The sequence below is a fragment of the Trachemys scripta genome, chromosome 1 (assembly GCF_013100865.1).
Source record: "Trachemys scripta elegans isolate TJP31775 chromosome 1, CAS_Tse_1.0, whole genome shotgun sequence".
NCBI classification, from domain to species: domain Eukaryota; kingdom Metazoa; phylum Chordata; order Testudines; family Emydidae; genus Trachemys; species Trachemys scripta.
In genome coordinates this window covers 124,090,054-124,115,446 of record NC_048298.1, presented here as the reverse complement: position 1 = coordinate 124,115,446, position 25,393 = coordinate 124,090,054, and the positions used below count along the sequence as shown (strand labels likewise).

Sequence of the window (25,393 nt, the reverse complement as noted above, 5' to 3'; positions counted from 1 at the left end):
ATACTATAGTAAATGATACACAAGATACATTTTAACTTTATCTAGCTAGCTTTGGTGTATAAAAGGTTGAAACTCAAATCTGAAATTATAAAGAACAAAATATTTAGCAGTGGTGGAATTAAATCCTCTTTCACAAAAGAGAATCTCCTAACAAGTACTATGTTGACACAATATTGTCAAAGCAGTAAAACCCCATCCCAAGAGAAAAAATAATCCCTTTATACATGTTATTTTTACCTAATTAAAAATACTTTAAAATAACCATGAATCTTTTCAAATTTTAAAAGGCTATGCTTAGTTTTCAACACAGATAGCAATTATGAAAGCTAGGTGTTGATCAAAGATCACCATAGTCATTCAACCATTTTTATAATCTGTCTTCTATTATATTATCAGAGGGGGAATTTATTTTTCTCCTTAGTCATATTATATGTACCAATGTTATCAAATGTTAGCAATTTCAGCCATCATCATAACCCTTACACTTAGTAATGAATATATGAATGGACTTCATACTGTATATATGGACTTCATACTGAATGTGATGAGGTTCAATAAGTATGATAAAATACACATATATGATCAGATTTTTTTAATATATAAAGGTGTACTCACACAGAAAAAAATATACAATTTCTAACAAATGTACACACTTTTTTCATATTTACAGATATGGTAGAAAACATATAAAGAGCATTAAGAATTGGAAAAAGAAAGGAAATGTGAATACTAGATCAAATTCTGATCTGAGTTACACTGGTATAGATTCAGAGGAGTTGTGCTGATATTGACTCTAATGATGGATTCACATCAGTGTAACGGAGAGCAGATTTAGCCAAAAGGCTTCAACTCAGCCTATTATATTTTGGAACTGCAACATGTACGGTCCTATAGAAAGAAGTATCAATTACACAAATCAATGTTGCATATAAATATGTTTTTTTTCAGATGTGCTACAATACCAACAGAAAACAGAATTTCCATTCTTCTGTGATATTGCAGCAAACCTTAAATGAATTGCAAAAAATATTGTTTTCTATTAATTCTTATTTTAGTTTTATTGAAAATTAATCAGCATGCATGTAATTTTAAATGTATTTGATCTTTTAATAAAGGTAACTGCAGCATAAAATCCAAACAAAGTTAACAGAACACTTGGTGTAAGGAAGATTTGCCACAAACTTTTGCTATGCTACATAAATTGATAAAATGTATTAATTGGCATCATCAATAAAAAAAATGCCATGAAAACCTGTTACCAGATTTATTCAGTCAACAGTTATTTCAAAATAATTCCTTTTCAGCATACTGAAAGCCCTCAATGGACATTAGTGACAAATACCATGCAAAATCTCAATTTTAAAAATTAACCATTTTCTGCTAGGCATAAATCCATCTCTTAAATTGCAATAAGATAGATTTTAAATGAATGAGAGATAAATTCAAAATTGCACCTTTCAACATTTTTATTTTAACACATTTATTTTAGCTATAGCAATGGTATCCCATCATTTTATTGGTCCACCAAACAAGTTTCAAGACAACTGTACTGTAAGTTAGCTAGTGAAAATGAGTAACATCATAAAGTAATCTTGCATAATTACACAAACACCTTTTGTCTCTTGGCAACAAGGCAGTGAATACTTTTGGTAGAAAAACAGACTTCTCTTTGACTTATTTATAAACACATCTTTTTAGAGAGCTTTTTATGCTAATACTAGTATCATAATTGTCCTTTAACATCAATATCAATTCTGTGATAGGAACAGAAAGAAGTTTACCATAAACTGCTTTAACAAAACACCATGCTGATATTTTATTTCTAAAATGTATGTGTGTATTTACACACATCCACTATATATCCTGCATGTGTGTGTATACATATATTTACACACATGCAGCATTTAACCAATGGAATATCTACAGTAACACAGAATTATATATGTCTACAAATTTTTGAGGCACTTCATAGTGTAAGGCCTGCAGTATCATGTCCTAGGTATACAGTCCTATTTAATATAAATAACAGTATTTTGCTAATATGACAAAAATTACTAATATAATTTACAATTTTTTTGTCAAAATATAAATACAAATGTGCCCTTTCTTAGTCCTAATTCCATCTCACTTTTTTCCTTACTATACTAAAAAAAATCTGAATATTATCATGAAACTTTCAGGAATGTTTTTGACCTATATTAAACTTAGACAATTTCAAATAAAGAGTGTAATACTTTTTACACATGGCACCTGAATTTGTGCATGTACTGTTCCCAAAAGCTAATAACTAATGTCATCACAAAGTAACAGATTATAGCACATCAGTAATCTTTTAACCCTTGACACTAATTTAACCCATTCATTACTAGATCCACAGTATATGTAAACTTAGCTATTATCTAAATTAATGGCACTTGAGATCTCATACATTCAGGAGCACTGAAACAATTAAGGCAATTGGCATAAAATCAAACATTTTTGTCTAATGGGGTACTGCACAGTGCACACCTACACATCCAGAACAAAATTTTATTCTCAGGTCCACACAACAAAGCTCAACGACAATGTTCTGTTCTCTTTTTGTGCACAGAACTTCCACTGGCAACACTGATGAGTTTTCTACATGTGTCAGGAGACCAGAATATCAAGATTGAAATTAAACATGTGGATCCTCAGAAGATAAATTTTATTGTGTGTTTTGTACTTATACAGACACTGACACACAGAAAGATGTGCGCGCATGTGTGTTATTTACACATGGAAAGATTTTTATAGGAAAATTAACCAAACCCATGCCAGTTTGACACTCTCTGTACTCATTCTGAGCGTAGCCAATAAATGAACGAGAATTTAGGTCAGTCCAAAAAAATTTAAACTCTCAGAAAAGATTATTCTGTGTTTTAATCACTGTATGCTACATTAGCCTTTGAATATATAGGCCCTGGTAGAAACATTTTGTTATCCTGTCAGAGAATGCCATTTGAATAGCGTATACTATTTTTCTCTACAAAGCAGATCTGTTTAGGGTGAATCTCTGCTGTGGAAAATACAAGGATGTAATTCTCCTACTGCAGAAAAAAACAGAAATGACAGCACTTGTACAGAATACGATTTTATTTTCAGAGATGTAATGGCAGAAACATAAATAGCACATTTGAACTGTGCTATTTTCTATATACTTCTGTTATTCATAGAAAAATAAATATAAACATGTAAACATATAACATGCAGCTACATGTACACATGTAGCATTTTAATTCAAATAATTCAAAGGTAAAAAGGCCAAAGGAACAAATTCCACCCTGGGGAAAGTTGACACATTTCCATTAATTTCAACTGAATTGTGCCCAATTATAACAGGCCTAAATGTTTACCAGGCAATTTAGCGTTAAGGAAATCCCTCACCTCCCTAACAAAAAAAAATGAATAGACTCGACAGTTTTCGTATTAAACCCAAAACCTCGCCAAACCCCAATTCTAACAGCATTTTTTCCCTCCTTTTTCTCCACGTCAACTACAGTGAGAGTAACTACTCAAGGGACCAACAAAAGTCAGTTGCATAATACTGCTGGCCGTCAAAATAAAGGTAAAACAAGAGTGAACTTAATACATTTGGGGATTGTTTTGAGAAGGGAGTCTCATCTTATGAGGTTGCTTAATGAGACTGGCTCTTGCATAAGTTTAACTGTCTAGATCACATTCGGAAATCATTCTGACATTATAATGTCGTTAAAGTGCTATGTATATTTATTTTTGTAATTTGTATAACATCTATCACTGTAATGGCAATTAAACGTCAGATATCTTGAAGGAATCCCAGCCTTGCTATTGAGATCTACAATGTATATGAGATGTTTAAATCATTACCAGGGATGCCAATACTACAGAATCAACTTAACACTTGTAATGGAGTGTTTGTCACTTTCGTGCACCCTGCCAGAGATAATGTTCTTTTTAAAAGAGTGAAAACCACATTTGAATCAACTCCTAGGACAGCATGTTAAAAATTCAGAAGGCATCTCAGTAAGAAAACCTTCAAAATGTCCCCACTCAGTTCGATGATTTAAGAGGTGGCATCTTTCAGTATGTACTAAAACCCCCTTACTACTAAATATGTTATACTGGATAGAGTATTTATTGGGAAAATTAAAGTTAACTGCAAGACAGCTCTTAAGAAAAGAAATACTTGTTTACTAACAGAAAGTAAGTCCCTAATCTTAAGTGACATTGTCAGTTCAACTGAGGGTCCCAATTTTGTTTTTAAAAAGAAAGGAGCACTTAGAAAACCTAAGATTGGCAGAAATGCTTCCTTCATTTTTCTAAAAATTCCAGTTCTAGAAGTCTTTTTGTTCAGAATAAACACTTCCCTATAGCAGTGGTTCTCAAGCTATTTATCATTGTGGGCCACATCCAATACTACCTGTATGACGCTGAGGATGTCACATGGGCTGCAGCTGTGTGCTAATTGGGCTGCTGGTTGAGAACCACTGCCCTATTGTCTGCAACCCAACATTGCATCACTGTCCTAGTGCATTAGAACCAAAAGGTGAAAAATCACTAAATGAACAATAAGGCACAGTGAAACTCACTCATCTATTTTCACTCTACGCTAAATACACAGCAAAAAGGCAAACAATATTGCTGCCTATATGCAAAGGTAACTCTTTGTATTTTCAATATTCATTATTTTAAATATAACTTGTTAACACAGGGAAGGAATTTAAATATATATGATTTCTGATCTGACAGTGTTCCTTCTATTAGGCAACATTTAAAATGGACATAACCCACATTTTTTAAAATTCTGATTTATATGAAAGCCTCAGTTATTAAACTGAAAGATTTTTAAAATCTAATTTATATTTCATGATTTAAAACTATTTTATTTTTCACTTCTCTTCACTTGGACAAAGAAAAGATATTTGCCCATTTCAGAGTTGTATGTAGTCAGTTTTACTTGCCGGTTCTCATGTACTAGCACCAGGCTGTGCTTGCTTGATTCCATAGCTGAGCTGTTTTCATTAAAATCAAATAAAAAATCATAAGCATTCTATGTACAATGGGTTTTGTTTAAATCATCTTATTTTCTTTTGTTTTATTACTCAATCCAAATTTTGGACATAAAAGTAGTTGACAGTCTCTATTTGAATACATACAATTCCCAAAATATGTTCTTTACTTTGAAAAACAAGAAACTTAGTTTTTTATTTGAGATTGATAGAATTCAAGAAAAGAAAATTTTAAAAGGCGAGAACTAAAAAGAGCAGTCTGTAATAAATGATAGATTATTTGAAATCTTGTAGAAGCATTACATTTTCCGGGCTATATTTTCCTTTGTTCAAAAGGCAACTCCTTACTATAGCATACAGCCCAGTCACATGGAGTGTGCTGGTGAGGTCTGCAGCATCTGAAAGAAACTGGCCCCTGTAACTGGTACACTCCCCCGCCTCAAGGAGAAGAATCCTGCACAATTGTCAAATCTATGTTGAAAATCCACTGCTCCAACCTCTCTGTCAACCCCTGCCCAAAGCACCTCACTGTTCAATTGCTTTTTGGAAGTCCCAGCATAATTGTGCTCTACAGTACATTGGGGGTCTCTCACTTCTGCACAGGCTCTCCATATCCTCCTCCCTACTCCTGCCGCAGTATTGCACGAGATCCAATACGGTCCAGGCCTTCCCTCCCTACACACACACGATCCAGTATGGCTCAGGCCCTCCCTCTCTACACACACACACACACACACACACACACACACCCCTCTCTACACACACACACACACACACACACACACACACACAGGCATGAACAAATGCAAGCAAGCTTTGCTAATGACACAGACATACAAGCACCTAGTACAAGGTGTAGGGCTTATTACCAGAGTGGTCCAATTGTAGTCAGTAGAAATACTCACAAGTAGCAAACATTACAGCAGTTAGTGTTGTCAGGCTCAACTACTGTTGTCAGGCTCAACTAGTGTTGTCAGCCAACAGCAACATAATGGACGCAATTCTCTGCTCCATTACACCAATTATAGCCAGCATACTCCATTGTTTTTAAGGGAGTTACGCTGGTGTAAAAAGTGGCATAACGGGGTGGAGAATCAAAGTCAGTGTGACTAGATCTATCAAAGTTTGAGGGTAAATAATTATTTTAACATATTTTAGCCCTGAGCCTGCACTTGAATCTATTCTTGTAGGTAGGTAGGTAGATGTCATAAAGTTTTATATACTGTTTGTTATTTATTTTTATGAATGTAACATTATAAGTTTTTTTTTATTCCTTTGTGCTCAATTTTAACCCTGCTGTGTTTTAAGCAACTTGGTTAAGTCATCAGAGATTAATGGCTTATCTTTGGAAATAAGGAAAAATTTGTAAGACCATATTTTTATTCAAGATATATATGTTCACAGGTTGAGTAATTATTTGGGGATCTAACTGTTTTATTTCATAGATTTCAGTGATGAATGGAGAATATCATACAGAAGAAACAGATGAATGTGGGTAACAGAACATAATATACATCTTTCAAATGTATGAAATTTTTTTTCTGAAGGAAATATTATAGCATTATATTAAATATTATAAATTAGCTGAAATAAATTTCACAATGATCACTGGTCACATTAAGCAGCTAAAATGATACATCAGGTTCCGCTTTCAGACTGCGAGTAAATCAAGAATAACCTTTTGAAGTCAAACAGAATCATATTGCTGTAAAACCAATGCAAGTGAGAGAAGAATCTAGTCCACTTATACACCGGCTTTTACATTTTACATCATCATCAACTCCATTTTACATGATCCTTCACTATTTAGGGAGTTCAATGGGTGATTTGACAAAGTAAGGACAGTACCTTTGTATGGTATATCCCGTACATGTTGAGGATGTCTTGGGCATAAGGTGATAAAATCTGACAGAGTACGCTGTCACATTTCTTTGCAAGATGAAAAACTGTGCATATTTTGAGATAAGGTCTCTGCCCCAAATGTCCAGATTTAGTATCTCAGTTACCATATTTTAGGATTCACTTTTTAGACAAATTTAGTAACTTTCTCTTATCTAATAATCTCTGATTAGAAAATTAAGATTAGCAAATTCAGAAAATAATGTTAAAATAATTGCAAATTCTTTACTGCCATTTAAAATGTGAACTGATGTAAGATTTTCAAATCAGAGAAATAAAGCACATGCAGATGTTATACTGGAATTAACTGAACAATGTATTTTTGCCAGGACAAAGCTAATCACAGTGAAAAAGGAGTAATTACATACATATTGGTAAATGAAAGGGTTAATCAATTTTGTTAATTTGTATTTTATTGTTTGGTATAAGTACAAATATTGAAGAGTTTTATATGAAGTAAACATGATACTCTGCCATTCTATGCCAGCACGTGCCTAAATTAGTTCTCCATTTTGTGGTGGCCCTTTGAGAGCAATTCCTATTGAGAAGTGAACAAAGGCCATGACCCCTGGGTCAGAGTGTAATGCAGGAAGCATGACCTTCTCTTTGTTCAGAACAGCACTATTTACTTTGCCTAAGTAAAGATCACCAATACATTAACTAAAGAGGATTAAAAAGGTCATATCCCTAGGGATGTAGCTCAGGCAAGTGGCAACTCTCTTTAATCACCAAATCATTTGACTTAAAAAAAAAAAAATACAGGAATACCTTATTCACTTTAGATTCAATAAGATATCATTTTAAAAGCAACAAATATATTTTTTTAAAAATCTAAAAAAATCTCCTTTTAAATATGTGCATCTCTGCGCTGTTAGCAGATACAATTTTTTTATTTTTAAAAGAGCCAAACGTATTTTAAATAAAAATATAATTCTCCTCCATTATCTTTTGATAGGTTCTGAATTGATTTGTAAAATTGTGCACATATCATAAAAAATAATTATTAAAAAGTAACTGAAAACTTTTTGGTCTGGTATCATATGAATTTATACATCTGATGTCTTTTTAAAGTGCACTTTAATACCTAGACATTTAATATAAAATATTCCATTTGTAAAGGACAAATACAATTTTTATTAGAAATTTCTCATCTTGCTAGTTTGGCTTAAGCAGGCTAAATTAACTACTATAATTTTAGGTATTAAATTTTACAAAATGTTAATATTTATTTATAACGTTATATGTGAACGCCGTTACTGATAATGTCTTACCCAGGGGTCGGCAACTTCTGGCACGCAGCTCGCCAGGATAAGCACCCTGGCGGGCCGGGCCAGTTTGTTTACCTGCTGCGTCAGCAGGTTCAGCCGATTGCGACTCCCACTGGCCGCGGTTCGCCGTCCCAGGCCAATGGGGGCTGCGGGAAGTGGCGCGGGTGAGGAATGTGCTGGCCACGGCTTCCTGCTGCCCCAATTGGCCTGGGATGGCGAACCGTGGCCAATGGGAGCTGCGATCGGCCGAATCTGCTGACGCGGCAGGTAAACAAACTGGCCCGGCCCGCCAGGGTGCTTATCCTGGCAAGCCGCATGCCAGAGGTTGCCGACCCCTGGTCTTACCAAACCATGGAACCAACTCTATTGTATTTACATTTATGGGAGGCAGTGTAGCCTAGTGGAAAGAGCACTGGATTGTCAGCTCAGGAAATCTGGGATCCATTCCTGGCTCTACCACTGACTTGCTGGGTGACCTTGGGCAAGTCATTTCCCTCTTTTGTGCTTCAGTTCCTCAATCTGTAAAATGGGGATAATGATACCTCCGGTATAAAGCTTTTACTTCGAGATCTCTGGGTGAAAAGTACTATGTAGAAGTATCACTATTATTTACTACTCTGTAGTTTAATTTCAGCGAGCTTATTTCTGCCTTCATGTTATACAGTTCCTTGCTTTACAAGTAGTTTCACTGAAATCATGAATTACTTGTGCGGTAAGGTGCTACAGAGGGTGAATAAGGCTGATAGAGTTGGGCCCTATACAGCACTGAATTTTTATAATTCAATGTACTGTGGATATCTTAACATTGTACATTAAGAAACATAACACCATCCTGTCTTGCAATATATCAGCAGTACAATACTATTATTCATCATGATCCAGGTGCTCCCACCAATTACACAGCATGGAGAGGAGCCAATGTATGAGGAAAAGAGGTGAGAAGAGTGTATGGAGGGGAGCAGTGCCTACAAAAAATGCTCCCACTGCTCCACTATTGCACAGAAGCTCTTTTGAGTGATCTTTACACAGTTGGGGTTCCAATGGCAATTGATGGGATTAAAGGCCTGGCAGGGGACCTGCACTGGTAAAGAGCCTATAACAGTGAGTAAAACACCACAGCAAAAACCCAGAGGTTAATTTTGGCTATAATTAGCATTAGTTATTCAAGATGCCCATGAAGGGGTTTCAGAGTGTCCATCTCAAGAGAGAGTGAACTACTGGCACCACCAGTAAAGGAGCTAGCTAGCCACATTGTTAGATGTGAGGAGAGACCCAAAATTCACAGATATCTGCTCCATACATCAAAGTTGGGGCTAGAGTTTCCTGTGTAACCCTAATCTGCACATTGCAGGCCCTGCCTCTGCTTCTTCCATGAGGCTGCTACCCCTATACAATAGAGGGAGGATGTTAGGAAGATGCCTTGCAGTTTACCTCAAGAGGCTTCATAAGTAAGTTTTTCTTTTTCACAAGGTTTTCCACAGGTGGTGCCCATACATTTCATGATACTCCAATATTGCTCTAGATAATGACAGCTGTTCCCTCCTTCACTCACATTCATTGCCTTAAGGTCCTCCATCTCAACCTGTTGTCTATTCTCTCTCTTCCTGTTAGAGCAGTAAGACTCATTGCCATCAGGAAAACTTAATAGGAAGCGCACCCTCAGTTCACTTGTGCTATTGGGAACTAAGCCTCCAGATAGGTTTAAGCAGCTTCGAAGTGGCAAGCGTAAAAGGAGAAACTTCCAAGACACTTCCCACTATGGACGGGTGAAAGACTGGCGCCTTCTCCCTGAACCGCTGAATCTGGAGGCACACAGCTCCCAATGATTTAGTTTTTCAAATCCAATATAAAAATATTGAGCCTTTTATTATGGAGGGAGACAGGAAGAAAAGAGTGGAGGTGGAGAGCCTTAATAGACTACAGGGTTGTAGGAAGAGGTCCAATGTTGCTATCTAAAGCAGAACAGTCATCTAGGGAAAAGCTGAAAGGTACATATGCATTATGTATTTTAAAATAACGGACATGGAATCACAGAGCCATATTGTGCTACTGATTATTAATCAGAACTTCCCTCAACTTAAATGAAGAATTCTGCTTATAGCTATGGAAGGTTATTTAGGCATACCTTAACACAGTTAAAAAATCCAAGGTATTTATACCTTAAAAGAGAAGCAAGATGGCAAGGGGGAAAAAACCACATACGGTAAAAATGTATTGTACAAGAGATTATTTGAAGCAAACAGGTATCCTCGTCCAAAAACTAAAGTGCAGTCCATGTGAAGCAGGTAGAAAGTAGCATAAACTCTTGTGGGTAAAATTTCAGATAGAAATTAGGAACATAAAGAGGGAATATGAAGATTAAAAAAGCCAATGACAAAAAAAAATTACTGATGACTATGGGAAGCAGGAAGCCTGTGAGACAAATGGCAGGTCTGCTGGAATGCCAGGAAATAAAGGGAGCGAATCAGGAGGATTAAAGGCATTGCACAAAATATTGATTATGACCTTGAGCTATTTGCTCACACAGAAGAGTAAGCACACCGTCTCTCACTCAGCTCCATGACCGCATTAGCTCAGCTTCTTAGTCAGGGTCCCGCAGCAGCACTCCTCCTGGCAGGCAAGTGTGAGGGGAGTGGATGGAGCTTTAGCTTTCTATCCCTCCCCCACCTTCACACTGGCCAGGAGGGAGGGGGAGTTAAGCTGCATCCCAAAAAGCAGAGAAATAAAATACTCCTCCCCAGATGAAGGAAAACCCAGGGAAAAAATATGACTGTATGAGAGACAATTCTTGCCCAGGCTATTTTTGGGATGGAGCAGTTTCCACACTGCCTCTTACTCTGGGCTGAGCCTAATGGTTTAATTTTGTCTTTAAAAATTCTTTGTGCCAGTCTCCACCACAGAAGACAATGGGATGACACCTACCCCAGACCTGGACACCTTTCTGGAAGATATGCTTTAACCAAACACAAGTTACCGGGCTCAATGCAGGGGTAACTGGGTGAGGTGGCTTGTGAAATACAGGAAGTCAGACTAGCCTTAAACTCTATTAGCCTAATTTCTCAGGTAATAAAGGGAGAGACTGTCAGACTGTCAGAAGTTAAGGTGCATCTATATCTATCTATACACACACACACACACACACACTCTGTGAAGACACTCAAGAATGAAGAATATGAGTTTCTAACATAAAGTCTCTCATATCAGTGAATATACCAAAGTGTAGCAACTGTTGCACTTATCCTTTTAAAAGACGAGGGATGATCTTGAGAATTACATGCAAGTGACCCGTACTATACTACCAGGTGAACTGACTAAAAAGATTGTTTTTATAAAATATTATAACTTTTATATCAAAATGAAGATTTTATAATCAGGGGAAAACAGCCTGGGTTACAAAAGGGAAAAATGTGCCTCTCTTACCTACTAGCTTTCTTTTACCAGGTCAACCAAAGAATATGATATCATTTATGGACTTTCAAAATGTACTTCGTAACAGGCTGCAAAGGAAACAGAATAGTCATGATTGAGAGTTGGGAATACTGTCATGAATTAGAAATCGGCTAAGAGATAATAAACAAACAGTAGGAATAAAAGGTCAATTTTCAATAGGGTGGAAGTTTAACAGTGTATGCCCTAGGAATCTGTATTCAGATCAATGTTTAAAATATTATGTAGTAGTCTGCAAAAGTGGGTGAATGAAGTAGCAACATTTTCAGATGACTCAGATTTAGGTTACTCAAGATCGTGAGGAACTTTAGAGGGATCTGACAAAGCTAGCTGAATGTGTAGCATGGTGGCATAATGAATTTCAGTGTTGACAAATGCAAGGTAATTCATATTGCTGGGATCTAAACTAAGCATAACCATTGAAGAAAAAGACCTGGGCAGCTCAGCGAAAACCTCATTCATTCTGCAGCAGTGGTTCAAACTCAGATCGTTAGGCTGCATAAGGAATAGGGCAGCAAGTACTACTGCTAATGTTTGAATTCCATTATATATTAATCAATGGTAAATTGTTTTTAGTTCTTGTCAACTATCTAAAAAAAAAGTAACAAGAGTGCAGAGACAGGCAACAAAAATGATTTAGAGGAATCAAAAGATATCCATATAAGGAGAGAGCAGAAAAACTGAAACTGTTTAGTTTGGAAAGGAGATGGATAAAAGGAGACATGACAGAGATACACAAATTACTGTACTGGGATATAGTGAATAGAGTGTTCATATATTTTTCTCTAAGAACATTGGGACATTCAATTCAATTCAATTAAGGCAATAAACTAAAAACTTATACAGTGAATTTTGTTTAACAAAGCACATAATTAACCTGTGGAACTCATTGCCACAATATGTCACGGGGGAGTTCAATAGGATTCAAAAGGAGTAGGCCTTTACATGGATCATGAGAATATCCACAGATAAGTTAGATAGGATAATTATTTTTAGAAGGAATATAAACCCATATTCATCAAGGCATAATACAACCACTGACTAACGGACTAGGAAGAAATTTCCCATCTGGACATGTTATTCTAAAGCAGTCCACCATGGGGTTTCTTGCACTGTCTTCTGAAGTGTTTGGTAGTAGCATTGTCAGAGATAGGATATGGGATTAGATGGACCACTGATCCAATTCAGTGTAGTATTTCCTATGTTCTAATGTTTTTCATGGCCAATGGTAATTAAAGAAAAAGGCAAAAGACACTTTAAGTCATTGAATTCCTCTTCTGTAGCTGAAGCATACACATCCCTGTAAGATGATGCTTCAGACAATACACTGATTCTATACTTGAATTTAACAAAAACTAATGTTTTCTTAGTTTATTTTGCATTGAAATAAAACAGGAAAAAATAACTAGAATTAATGTAAACTATGGTGACATGGTTTCTAATGGAACAATACATTAATTTATTATTATTATTATTGCTAACTTTCCCCCAAACAATATTTGCACTGGGCCATTTTATAACAATAAGAGATTTAAGGGTGTGTGACATACTGGGATATTTCCACATGCAGGATGACTTGCAGCATTTGGCTTTCAGTCTTATGTCTAACAATTCACCCAAGCTGTGATAATACCTGACCACAACCCACACACAGTTGCACTCCCCTAAGAACAAAAAGACATAGAGCTAAGACACGATGTGTTCAAACATAAGACGGGAGATAGGGAGGGGGTGGAATACACACACACACGTCAGTAGCTATACAAATGAAGGCATCTCATCAGCTTCAGTTTTCCTACTTATATGAGTAAAGCTACTCATGTACACGTTTGCAGGATCAGAACTTTACCTGAGCATTTGTAGTACTGAAGAAGATAGTGAGGAGGTAAAATTCATGCTACTGCAGACAGATAGCTTTAAAATGTATCTCCTATCTTAACACATTTAAAATAACCATTATGGAGAGAGAAAAAAATCTTTTTTTTTTAAATATATATTTCTTTTTAAATGTAATTCTCTTGTAGTCCAATCCCTCAACTTTTATATTCCTGCAACTGATTTCAGGAAAATACTGAACTAAAGGTTTTGATTGTGATTGGAGGTTTTGGTTGTTTGTTGGAGTGGTGTGTGTGTGTGTGTGTTTTGTTTTGTTTTGTTTTGTTACTTGCTAATAAAGGGATCGGATCCTGCAACAGTTCTGCACTGGAATAAATGGGAATAAGCATGTGTGTAAAGATAGTAATGTGAGCCATTGTTTGCAGGATTGGTCCCCTACTTGATAATTACAATAAATAACCACTTCCTTATCAGTGTAAAAAACTTGGCAATGTTTTCATTTTGATTTTTTTTTCTGTAATTAGTGAAACAGTTGAGAGGCAAAACAAAATGTAAATGAAGCTGCCACTCTGAAGCCAGAACAATTGACAATCTTTAAGAATTTACACCAAGCTATATTAGGAATTTTGACATATTGCTTTGTTTCTAGTAAAAAGTATTTTTGCTTCATCTATAGCAGAAATTGTAGCAGGTTTTCATTTTGTAATGAGCATGGATCAGATTTTCAGAAGAACTCAGACACCTCCTGTTTAGGTACCTAAATAAATAGCCAGAACAGCAACAACAGTAACATCCATTTTTCCCAGCGAAAGATAAACACTTTTTAAAATCAGATGAGAAAATTGACATTTTATAATGCACAGTAGATTTTGTGTAATTGATTTAACCAAAAGGTAAATCCATACTGTGTTTAAAAAAATATTCAACTCTCACTACCCCAGTGAACATTAATACATTAAAAAAAACATGTTTGTTTAAATCAGGAGTAACTTCATGAAAGCAATGGAGCTGCACTGTAGTGAGAGTAGAATGAGGCCCTCTCCCCTTTTCTATAGTTTAATTTTAAAATGATCCCTATTCCATAGGTACTGAAGGAATTCATAATTCCAGAAACCTTTCCAGAGAACATCTGAGAAGCCAAGACACCAAATACAGAAAACTAAAAAGTGGACATGATAATTCTCATTCCTTTAGTCAATGGGGTTGTATGGATGTAAATAAGGTCAGAATTTGTTTCATTCACACTTGATAAAAGCAAAGTGATGGGCCAAATCTTGCCTGAAATAACATTTCACACAATGCCACTGGTACAAGTTACAGTGTATTGCATCATTTCTCTATTTCAAATTATATTTTATGTTATTGTAATTATAATTAATGTATTTTTTAAAAATAGTATAAATAAAATATTGTGCACTCTATCATTTATCTTCTTTACATTATACTGTATGTAATGTTACATTTAATTCTATTAATCAATATTAAATAAATATAATTAAATTTCTCAGGCAAACTAGAGAACTTGAAGATCAACTCCAAATATTCAATAACAACCCAAACCTACAATTCTTATGGGTAACTAGCCCATCTTAATTCCTGTGACTTAATGGACAAATAAAGATTTTAATATTCAACTATCATTACCTCAGTGAACATTAATATATTAAAAAAAACCTGCTTTTTCTTTGTTTGGATTTAAAACAAACCATGTAAACATATACGATACACAGCTTCCTGTTTTAGTTTAAATGTTGAAAAATTAGCATACACTTTGACAATACAACAGAAATGTTAAGAATATATCATGAAAAGATAGTCTACAGATATATACTAAATATAATTATATTCACAAACATACCAAATTTAAAGATTCCTAAAATCTTATTGCATATTATTTAGCTACTCCAATATATTTCTAAACCCCACAGAAAACTAGTGTAATTTTTTTATACCCACTTTCTGTATTTATAGTGGAGTGCATGGTTTTATCTATTTTTTTAAATACTAAAAGGTTACTGACTAAAAGTTTACAATTGCATTACATAACATTACATATACTGTACTTTTTATATATATATTTGTCCTTAATGTACAAGTTATTCTCCTTTAAAACTCAAAAATAGCAAATGGGTCTCAGCATACTGAAGTGCTCTGCTTTGATCCCCTCTTCTACTTAGTACAGAATTTAAATAAGTTCTCTATATATAGACTAGATATAAACTACAGATACACATAAACACTGTACACATTGGGGGAAGGAATGACAGTATTTTGTGTATTTTGCCTAACCAGTGACTATAACATTCCCCCTAGCTGCCTCCCTACTCCCTAGCCCCCAAATTCCCTGTCAGAACGGGACTTTTGCTACATACTGTTTGCATTCAGATACACAAAGGTGGTTTGCAAGAAACTGACGAAGAAATCCAAGGGTTAATGAAAAAACAGAAGGACAGGAGATCTTTTAAGAAAAAAAAATGTTCAGCAGACAAAAAGTGAACCCAGAATTTAGTGTCTAAGTATTGCCTGGATACCAGTGAAGGGTCTAGGCAGACTTGGGTTGCAAGGACTATCCCTTTAAAATGAAACCCATAGTTCCTGCACTGTTTTCCCCTAACACCACATTCAAACTGTGACTAACTGCCTCATTATGCTTCTCCTGGCACTTTCTGAAGCAAACTTATTGTACAATTCTACATGGCACCTAAAATCAAGGGGGGAAAAGGGCTATTTTCCCTATACAACAGCAGTCCAATAGACAACTTTTTATCAGTCTAACACATATGCAAAATCCTGCATGACCAGTAAGAGCATTTTTACAATCTGTGATGGATAACAGGTGAGAAAATATTTTTAAAGCATGAGTTGGGGCCATAAGAAACCTTAGTTACTGAATGAAACACCTATAAAATCCTGCAAGGCTTGAAATCAATGGAGGTTTTACAAAAGAAAGAGGAGTGCCAGATTAGGTCCCTAAATTAGTTTTATGTAGAAAACATATTTCTTAATATTTATTTATAAATTGTAGATTCCTCATGTAAAGAAAATAGAGTTCTCAGTAATAAAATAAAAGAAAAAACAAATAACCAATTAATATATCAAAAACATATTATTTACAGCTCTTTAAATAAAACATGAAAACAATTAAAGGGTTTCCAAAGTAACTATGTCTCCAAAGAGTAATAAAAGTCTCAGCTTCTTTCTAATTTTAAGTATAAGAAGCCATTAAGTGTTATTAAATATTTAGTAGAACAATAATAATTACTATGAAGCTTTAACCTTGCCTTTGATTTTCTTAAATTTTCCTCTAAATGTTGATTTATTGATATTTTATCCTTTAGTCACACTTAGCAGAACTTAAACGGTTAACAGAATTTGTGGGATGTAAGAATACCATATTTCAGATTTCAGCTCTATTTAGAAATATATTTTTCTTCATAAACTAGAGGATATAAATGCAGCGAATGATGATGTGTTAATGAAAGGGTTTCTTAGGCTGTGCCCTTTATTATCGACACTATAGAACTTGTTAAACTACTATAAACAGCTAGTCCAAGTGTATGAAATGACTTTGCCACGTTGTCTGCTTGAGATATGTCCTGGATGTATTGTACACTTAAAGTCAGATAGGAATTCTTAAAAATGTCCTGATTAAAGTAAGAAAATGATTATCAGCCTTCATTACTGTATCTTGCCTGAATCATGTTCTCTTTTATTAGAACTATCCTTCATCCTCTCTTTCAATCAGTAAAATCCCATTGATTTTTGTGGCAGGGCTGTAAGAGCTGCTTGCAGAACAATAGATACATTTTTCAAATGACTTTGTTAAACTTTATCCCACAGGCAAACACATCAAAAGTAAACTAAATAATTTCTTATGAAATGTAAAGCTATTGTTTTTATTACATTTTAAAATACCTCCAAAATAGTTTTATCATTTAAAATATTTCATTTATCCTCTTGCAAAATCAGAATTCTCAACATCAGGGAAGAGCCTTTTTTTCAAGGGGGGGGGGGAGAGCTGAGAACAGCAATTTGCAGACCGTTTTTTTCCTTGACAGCATTTAGCCACGCCTCACTCTGGCCCTTCCTCCAACCTCTGCTAACCTAAAAACCAGCGCCAACCTGGCAGCCGGCCTTATATTCAAAAGTAAACATTATTCTGCCATTTTTCAATGTTGTTTATCATATTCCAATCTTCCTGCCCTTTTTTTCCTCACTGTAGCTTAAATCATTGCCTCTACTCCAGTTTGTTTCACTTTGAAACTACAAGACAAAGTCATGCTTTTATCTAACATGGCAAACTTGTAACTGCGCTATAAGGATTTTACCTTCACACAATGAAACTGCAGAATATTCTAGAGGAAAAAAATTGTCCGGCATATCTTTAAATGTTCTGCTCTCCTAATATACAGAATGATTTGTTCTTATCCACACTACAGAAACAGTCTGGTTTTGGAACAATACATACATCTTTCAAAACCTGTAGCTGAAATAAGAGACCTGACTTTTGCTTGCATCTTTTTCTCTTTTTTAATTTAACCTCAATAGGAAGCCTTAAAAAAAAATCTAAACACCACCGACTGAACATACTATTCTGCACTTGGCTCTTTATTATCCTTTTCCCATCACCCATCGATCCTGTCTTTCTTCCTACCTCCTCCCCTCTCCCCAAATCTCCTCCAGATAAAAAGGGTCTTGAAAATATATGTATATAACTTCTTGGCTATTATTATTTTTATATAGTCCCACTGTATTAAATGGGTAGATCACATACCAAAATAAAAACAGAAAGAGGGGATACTGCAATTTTAATCCTAAAAGCCATCACCTTAATTTTCCCACTGCAGCAGATGCATACTGGCAAACCCTTCGCGACACTGGAGAATTGCTCCTTCCTATTAAGGTCTTAAGAGTGTAGACTAAACAACGGCCATGTTGTCAGTGCTTTTCGCTACCCTCCTGCCCTGTCTTATCGGGTGAGAAATTGGCGGTATGCCAATCCTACTGTTGCAAGGCTGGTGTCAGTCAAGGGCAAAGGTTTTGGGTTTTTTGTTTTATTTTTTAAAAGAAAGTCTCCAAAAACCTCAGCAACAATCAGAATGATGTACAGATTCCCATTAATTGCAGCATAATCAGGTAGCAGGGTTTAAGGATTTTTTTTTCTTCTTCTTCTTGTCTCTAAGCACTGTAAACTACAAATAACATGGAGTGGTTTAGTCAAAACAGTCATGTGCAAGTAGCCTGGCAAACAAAAGCCTTTATTTATTTATTTAGTTCACGCACAGATAAGGAGGAGCCTTTGTGCACATAAATTTCACACACATCAGAAAGGAGATGCCATGCTGCTTTCTGCAGGCTGACACAGCTTGTCTTGAGACGCCACAGGACAGCCTGGAGGCTCATTAATAATTGCGGATGGCTTTCCATTTCCATATTTAAATTGTGAAGCAGCGTATGATTAATTAAGAAGAAAAAGGCAAAAAGGAAAGGCCTGTGCTTTCTGTTCAATCTGACTTGCCAGAAAGGCTGCCTGCTTTAACTCTTTGTTTGCTATATGCATGGATGTCAAGAGAGTTTGCCAGAATCCTTTGCTCTGGTGGGTTTATGGGAAACTCAAAATGAATATTAATTATGTTATTTTCAGCAGTTAAGCAGACGTGTGAGTCCTTTTGCAAATAGCCACGTACTAATGAAGAGACTTTACTGCAGTCCATTTCTCTTTAACTTTTTTTTTTGAAAAAACAAATTACTTACAGATTTCAGCAAGACTGTATATTACAATATTTTCAGATAGTGGTATTAAAAGATTATTTACTATTTTATGCAAAGAGATATTGCTATTAAAATCCAGTAACATTTATAATTTAAACTCATCTGAGTGGTCTAAGGCAATGAAAATATTTAATACTGGAACACTGTGACTAACTTGAGCCCAGAATCTTACAGAGTCTCATTAAATATAAGCTATGGCAAGTAATAAAGATACCATATACAGATGTGAAAATATTTAACAATAACTTACTAGAATGTAAACTTCAGATTATTCTGTTTTTCCAAAAGCATACAATTTCCAGATTTGACTGCTAGAGATGTTTAGGGGGAAAGGCTATAATTCTCACCCACTGAAATCGTAAGTAACATTTCAACCAAAGGTTTCAGAGTAGCAGCCGGATACTCCTGTTCTTATTTCAACCAAAAACATTCAAGTGCTGGATTGATTCAGCACTTGTACTATTACTGAGAGAGAAATCCAGGGAGTCCTGGTCAGCCTGCCCATGGGCCAGGGGGGGTAAATGAGTTCCAGAGGTTATGAGCTCCGTCTCTGAGACGAATCTACACACGCTGCACCTGGGGGTAAAACTGGGGTTATGCCTCCAGAATACAATTTCATTAATACTGTCCCTGTGGGAAGCTGAACATGTCTGAATAGTAATCAGAACACATTCAGATCTGAGTATTTCATAGCACATCCATTGAAACAGGGAGATAGAAGGGGAGGATATGGTTGAATCTTATGAGATGTCTCACGTAGCTCATCAGTGGCAGGATTTAGACTCTAGTCACGTGACTTGTGTGATTCAGCATTTTGCAGTCATATTGGAAAAAAACAACACCTCAGTTCTCCTCACTGTTGCTACTGTGTTAATTTCCCTGCCCATCATAACCTCACATTTTAACCCTTTTATTTCTACAGGATTCCAGATATTCCTGAATTTCATCCTAGTCTGAGCATCTGGGTATTCATTCAACCTTAATGCTATTGAAGTACTGTTGACCAATATATGGCACTGTGCAGCAAAAGTGAAAACTTTAATTCCTCCTGGACTGATTTTGACTCCATGCAGAAAAGCACTTAAGCACATGCTTAAATCCATCCTTTTTCAACTCTTAAGCATGTGCTTAAGTTCCATTGACTTAAACATGTGCTTCACTTGAAACATGTTCCTAGGTACTTTTCTGAATCAGGGCCTTAAAAAGGAACAATACTAGTAAGACGATGATGGAGTACTAGAAAACAGACAAACCATTATGACAGTGCACTGCTTAGAAAGAGGAAAGGGATAAAGAAACAAAAATAAACAAAAATAAATGTATGTTAGCCATTAAAGTCTGCCAAGATTAAGTCCTTCTATGCACATTACTTATTGGATTTACTACAAAATGCAGATCTGCATATCAGGGCACTTTTGTCAAGAGTGGCTTCTCCTTCCTGAAAATCAAATCCTGCGCCAAACTGGGCAGTACTGATATAGAATACCATGCACTGAGAATCAGAACTGATCCAAATAAGATATTTTAGTGTGGAGCAACATTTCATAACCAACATAAATCTAGCACTCATTATAGCTCATGGGAGGAAAACTAAATCACAAGTTCCAATAATTCCCCACCTGGTCACACAGCATGTGTACAAATTAAGAATTACAAATTAAGAATACTCAAACAACGTGATCTGAAGTCAATGGAAAAAGAGTCCTGTTGATTAAAACAGCTTTTAGATCAGGGCAAAGGAATACACTTAAACCTCATCAACATTATGATTTTTTAATCATGTATTAACCTATAGTTAAAAACAACTAGCAACAAATGCCTGTTCCTTGTCTACACTACAATTTACCATTGTGTCAGTTTAAACATGATTGCAAACCAAATTGGGTGCAAGCCCTTAGTGAACTGCTATGGCACTGAGTAAAATTTGACAGCCATTTGGAATTCATACTTTAGCAATGTATCCTCAATTGTCCATATGAAAACCAAAAGGCCCGATGTTCCCCATATATCTCGCTCCAATTGTTCTGAAATAAACTATATCAACAGGTACTTTACATAGGATTCCAGAGAGACTTTACCTTGTTACTGCAGATGTACCATTATTCACAGAAGTCATGGGGCTTATAAATCCTGAAACTATTTTGCAATTAGAACTTCTCCCTCTGCTGATTCAGCACGTGCTTTCTGTCTAACCCAGCATGCCATCAGTGCTCTCATGATGGTCTTCTCCTCTGCAACTTCTGCCATCTGGAATAATCTGCCTCTCTCTTTCCACCTCTTCTCAAATCTCCCCTGAAAACACATTTTCTCCTTTGTCTATACACTTCTTAATTTATCCCTCTCTCTCCCTTTAGAAAATGCACGACATTGAGTTGTGTTGTATTGAAATGTTGTTTGGGTTCATCGCTATTTTTTTTCTCAATTTCTATTTCAGGCAGAAGGAAGGAATTCATTTTAGGAGTACACTAATAGATGTTTGCAAGCAATGGACTGACCATGCCCAAAAGGAGAAAATGAAATAAGCTATAGTAGTTAGAGCACTAGAACAGGGCAGTCAGCTCTACCACAAATTTACTGTGACGCCTTGGGCAAATAGCTTAAACTTTCTCTGCCCTAGTTTCCTCATCATTTTCAATTATGACAGTACTTTACATGCGTGGTGTTAAAGTTTGTAAAGGGCTTGGAGTTCCTGGAATGGAAAGAGTTATAGAAATTGCTAACAACAGAATCATCATCATCATCACCATCATTATTACAAACTATCCCTTCACTGAATGTGATTGTTATAGGCTATAGCTGGCAACAAACGGGTATCTTTTCCAGTCAGAATCACAAGCATTCCTTTTGCACACATCTAAAGCTCCAATTAAATATGCCAGAATATTTTCCCCAACTTGCCCTAAATGTGGTTGCACCATGGATTCATTTTACCATATGGCCTGGGAGAACATGCTGAAGTATGTATGTTCTGGTGCTCCGCCTCCACGGGGAAAGGAGAGTTCCCTAGGTCTCTAACGCTACACTAAACATCACACTAGTTCTCGCCTTGTTTGGAGTGGGGAATATAGAAAGCAGGCAGGGCATATACCAAAATGTATATCGCATACCAGCCATCTTCTTTTTAGGGCAAAGAAAATATTGCAAAACCCATTTGCAGAGACTGAATTCTGGTCATAACTGGCTAGGCAGATGATACATAGGGACCACTTAAAATACAGATAAAGATGTTAAGTACCATAGAACACAGAACTCCTATACAAAGTCTAAAGCAACAAACAAGAACAACATCTCTTCAGTAAATAGGACATCAAATTCAGACCTGGTATATATCAAGGCACCTCCATCACACCCACTTTCACCAGATCTAAATTTGGCTCATGGCGCCTGTCTCCCTTATGTGGTCAATTCTCAACTTGGACCTTAAGGAAAGCTAGCACAAGTATGTGTACATGGGGATGGGAATCACGCCCCTACAGTCATACTGTAGACATACTCTGAAGCATTTGGTAACTGGTCAATTACAGCGATAGGATATGGGATAAATAAACAATTGTGGTCAGACCTGCCATAGTAATTCCTATGTTCACATCCAAAGTATTACTATTATATAGAAGTTACTGTTTGGGGCAATCTTGTTATGCATGCTTTGGTTATATTTTACATAGAGCTACCTGGGGCAAATCAGTCAATTCATGCCTACATGAACATCAAGAAAGTTTTCGACATCTTCGCTTATTAGAAGTGACGATAGGTGTACAATACAAAGTGCAACTTGTTGCATCCAACTAGATTGTATTCGTCCTTAATATTGGAATAAATAAATAATAAAATAAATAAACAAAAGGCGGGCAGGCTCAAAATGTGATCTACTTTTTCAATATATATTTGTTTGCAGAGTTCATGTAATTTTTATATACTATAATATTGCAATAATGAATGGTTATAAACTAAACCGGTTAAAATTAACAGAAAGCTTGCCCTTATCACTTATTCAATTTACTAAGTGTAGTTGCTAGAACAAACACTTCTTTATGACAAACTGCAGCCACATCTCCAGAAGCATTCCTTATTGTGAAGTTTTATTGTACATGGCTCTAACCCCCCAAGTTAAACACAAGTTATTGTGTTAATGCTCTTTTTTCCTTTTTAAAGCACTATCAGCTGCAGCTACCTAACACTCATAAGCAGGCTATAATAATAAACCATTCAGTGCACATAGAGAAAAGATGTTTTAATTTCAGGTTTCTAATTTTTATTTTAATAAATTATGTGATAACATGATTTTAAAATAATGAAAAGTACCTTGATAGTGGTAAGACTGCACAAATCAACCACTACACATTTTACAATATTTTCTCTTCCATTTCCTATATATGGTACAAGGAATTTCAAACTTTTCTGTACTCTATCCAGCCTATACACCCTGGCCTTTCACTTCACCATGAATGTCTGTCCAAATCTGGCCAAGTTATAAGCTTTGAAAAACTGTAGTTCACACATACTCAGAGACTTGCTAGAGCTTACGGGCTAAAATATTAGCATGTTCCATGAGAGGCAAGGTGGGCAAAGTAATATCTTCTATTGGACCGACTTCTCTTGGTGAAAGAGACAAGCTTTTGAGCTCACACAGAGCTTTTCTTCAGGTCCTCAAAAGCTTGTCTCTTTCACCAAGAGAAGTTAGTCCAATAAAAGATATTACCTCACCCGCCTTGTCTCTCTAATATCCTGGGACCAACACGGCTACAACACCACTACAAACAGAATATTCCATGCTCACTAAGCATGCTTCATCCCCTCACAGCTCCTACAAGTGACTGCTATTAGGCATACACTAGTTCCACAGAGTGACTGAACATGCACCAGCCCAGGACTCCAGGGGCTCAGAAGGATTTTCCTTGTCATGGTGACTCCCAGCTCCTCTTGACCTGGCACCAGAGAGCAGGGAGCCTGGTGCCCAAGCAGCGTGGACGAGGAAGCTGGCTGATTCAAATTCAGAGAGCACAAAAGCCGAAATGGATGGGGAGGGAGAGGAATAGATTGGGACAAGGAGATGTTGAGATTGTGACTGGTGGTGCAGAAAAATTGTAATGGGATTGGCTGGGCAAGGAGACTAGGACCAAGATATCAGAGACCCACAAAAGCTTATGCCCAAATAAATCTGTTAGTCTTTAAGGTGCCACCAGACTCCTCATTGTTTTTTTAGGACCAGGATGAGATGACTAAGCAATGGAGACTGGGACAGCAAGGAGAATGCATTCCTTACAGAGTTTGTCATCAGAGTCATAGAGCATACAGCTTTTTTCATACCAGTTACTTAAAACATGCCAGCTCCTTCTTTAGAAATGTGTGTTGAAGAGTATGGCAGTAGGAATGTGCTTTGGTTGCTTTTTATGTGAGTGAGTGGAGGAAAGGAGGGAATCTCTGTTGCAATTCCCTTAGTCTCTCACTTCCTCACTGCTCCAACTGTCACCCTTCCTTATGCAGAGTTAGGTTGGATCGGGCTCCTGGGCCACTGAGGTCTTTCGAACCTCTGCGACATCACCTGGATGGGTGTCTGGAGCGTTCCTGGATGTCTCTCTTGCCAGACAACAATGAGCTGAGGTGGAGTAGTGCAAAGCATTAAATACAGGGGAGGCCTGGAGCAGAAGTATTATTAAGCAATAGAAAGCCTAAGCACCAGATTCCACGGCCCCCTTTGCTCTACCCACATAAGGGCCAGGCAGAATTTCAGTCCAGGAGCTCAAGGGAGCACCAAGATTACTCCCTTCCTACCAGCTGGGGGATCATAATGCCCCAAAAGAGGGCAGAGAGAGCTGGCCAGCTCAGCAGGAGAAAACAGTATCCAGAAAACACTCCAGGAAGGAGTGCAGCAGTGTGTATGCTCCCCAAGCACAACAGTAGTGCCAGGTGAGCTCTGTGGGGCAACGCTCCTCCAAAGCAGCCCTTACTACACAGACTATCTGCACAATCTAGAAAGTTCTCTGTGGGATGGAGAAGGGCTCATTTGAAATAATTCTTTCCCCTCTCTAAATTCACACTCTTAATTTGGCAGTTTGCTTTAACTAAATGTAGGGGGCCTGTGTAAATATGCCTCTTTGAAGCATTTAACATTATAAAATCTGTTACACAGCATTGCCAACTCTTGCAAGCTCCAAAAGTCAT

General features: G+C 36.5%; 1 long non-coding RNA gene across 2 annotated transcripts in view; it reads left to right on the top strand.

Moving 5' to 3' along the window:
- LOC117884089 overlaps positions 1-22,995 on the top strand; it is a 29,483-nt gene extending 6,488 nt beyond the window's left edge. Inside the window, exons 2-6 of one of the 2 annotated variants that reach the window (XR_004647490.1) lie at positions 3,521-3,586; positions 6,455-6,500; positions 9,059-9,277; positions 9,528-9,624; positions 20,154-22,995. This is a non-coding gene — a long non-coding RNA (uncharacterized LOC117884089). Of the gene's footprint in view, positions 1-3,520; positions 3,587-6,454; positions 7,840-9,058; positions 9,278-9,527; positions 9,625-20,153 lie in introns of those variants that run through there. The other variant, XR_004647489.1, reaches the window with a different exon arrangement.
- Positions 22,996-25,393: the final 2,398 nt, after the last annotated feature.